The sequence below is a fragment of the Pristiophorus japonicus genome, unplaced genomic scaffold, assembly GCF_044704955.1.
Source record: "Pristiophorus japonicus isolate sPriJap1 unplaced genomic scaffold, sPriJap1.hap1 HAP1_SCAFFOLD_124, whole genome shotgun sequence".
NCBI classification, from domain to species: Eukaryota; Metazoa; Chordata; class Chondrichthyes; family Pristiophoridae; genus Pristiophorus; species Pristiophorus japonicus.
Window position 1 is genome coordinate 356,280 of NW_027250904.1, and position 2,370 is coordinate 358,649.

The following is a 2,370-nucleotide window of genomic DNA, read 5'->3' on the forward strand; positions in this document are numbered from 1 at the left end:
AAGTTTGCGGATGACACTAAGCTGGGTGGCGGTGTGAGCTGTGAGGGGGACGCTAAGAGGCTGCAGGGTGACTTGGACAGGTTAGGTGAGTGGGCAAATACATGGCAGATGCAGTATAATGTGGATAAATGTGAGGTTATCCATTTTGGGGGCAAAAACACAAAGGCAGAATATTATCTGAATGGCGGCAGACTAGAAAAAGGGGAGGTGCAACGAGACCTGGGTGTCATGGTACATCAGTCACTGAAAGTGGGCATGCAGGTACAGCAGGCGGTGAAGAAGGCAAATGGAATGTTGGCCTTCATAGCGAGGGGATTTGAGTATAGGAGCAGGGAGGTCTTACTGCAGTTGTACAGGGCCTTGGTGAGACCTCACCTGGAATATTGTGTTCAGTTTTGGTCTCCTCGTCTGAGGAAGGATGTTCTTGCTATTGAGGGAGTGCAGCGAAGGTTCACCAGACTGATTCCCGGGATGGCTGGGCTGTCATATGAGAAGAGACTGGATCAACTGGGCCTTTATTCACTGGAGTTTAGAAGGATGAGAGGGGATCTCATAGAAACGTATAAGATTCTGACGGGACTGGACAGGATAGATGCGGGAAGAATGTTCCCGATGTTGGGGAAGTCCAGAACCAGGGGACATAGTCTTAGTATAAGGGGTAGGCCATTTAGGACTGAGATGAGGAGTGTTGTAGAGAGTAGAAACATATATATAACTAGGCATTAGGCACCTGCTGGATATTTAAAACTCACATAAGCTTAAAATGGACACACACATAAAATGGCTGCCCAGGCATGATGGGAAATCAGGTAGTCAAGCTGTGAACTGTTGAACGTTCAATGACCAAGCAATAACCCTGTGAGGCCCACTGTAGGAATGCCTGGGATGCGGGAAGACAGAGATAAGAAGGAAACCATCTCCTGTGAACAAGGTCATAAACCAATTAATTCCCCAGGAAGAAAGATAAGAGGGAAACCATCTCCTGTAAACAAGGTCATAAACCAATTAATTCCCCAGGAAGAAAGATAATAGGGAAACCATCTCCTGTAAACAAGGTTATAAACCAATTAATTCTCCCAGATGAAAGAACTAGGGAGAGAACCTATAAAGTCATCGATCAGCCCAAGCTGACAATAACCGAACATATGGTTCCCTGGATACTAGGGGAATTCTATTGGGTTAAAAGAACCTATATGTAATCTATAATCGTTGTGATTGGCTTGTGTCCAGCCGTGATGGGCTGTGTAACTGTAGTAAACTGTTTGTAACTGTTGTGAAACATATAAAGGTGCATGTAACCCTTTGTTCGGTGGAGAGAAATCTGGATACGGTCCTGAGTGTTTCCTCCCCGCTGAGCGTAATTAAAGGCCGCCAGGCATTGGAACCGACTCTGAGTGTTGAGTGATTCTTCAGAGAAAACACTAACACTAACAATGGCGTAGTCGGCAGGATTCCCCGAAGTAGCTGAGCGCACTTGGAGTAAACCCGGGTGAGTATAAACACAGACGATTTTTAAATTATAAAAGTGCGGAAGGTGGATGCTGGTTGATCGACACGAAGGAACGGTCCAATATCTCAAACACCTGGCCTGAGCCTGAATTAAGAGGACAGTAGTCCCACGTAACGGCCAGGAATTAAGTAGGTGCCGGGAACACACTTAGACCGTGGGATCGTGATACCGAAAGACACCTTCCGGACCCAGTAGTGTAATTGGAGATATACCCCGGGGTAGAACCAAGCGGTGTACAGCGGCTAACGGAATCCAAACCTGTGAACAGGGTCAGACCAACGGGCCGAGCGGTGGCAGGTAGTCGTTAAGGATACGTAGAGCACTGCGGGAATTGCTTAAACGCGTTTTTAAGAATTGTATAAGTGTGTGTAACAGCAGAACTTGTGACCTGACAGTAGCCAAGAGACAGTTTACTACAAGTCGCGCTAGAAAGAAAGCGGACCTCTGAGAGTAGATTCCTAACGGTACTAGTCCTACCCAGGAATGGCCATGGAAACAAATAAACTCGAGTGGGGACCAGAAGGGTCACTTACCCGCCACCTGGCGGAAAAACAAAAGAATCTAATCGAAAAAATGATCAAAGCAGGGTGGAATCCTCAGGAACTACCAGCAAAGCAAAGGGAATGGTGGGAGAAGGAAAAGAAAGATAAAGAGGAAAAGGCAGTAATTTTGATATTGCGAGCGCATGTAAAGTTAACAGAAAAGGTTAACCGGTATGTGCAAATAAAAAGGAAGCAAGTAGATGTTGATAACGGACAGACAGTTTTGCCAGTCCTGGCAATAAATAGCCCAAGTGCACCACCGAGTGAGGAAGACTGGGAAAGCCGAGAGAATGAAACGGATAGTTGCAACTCCATTAA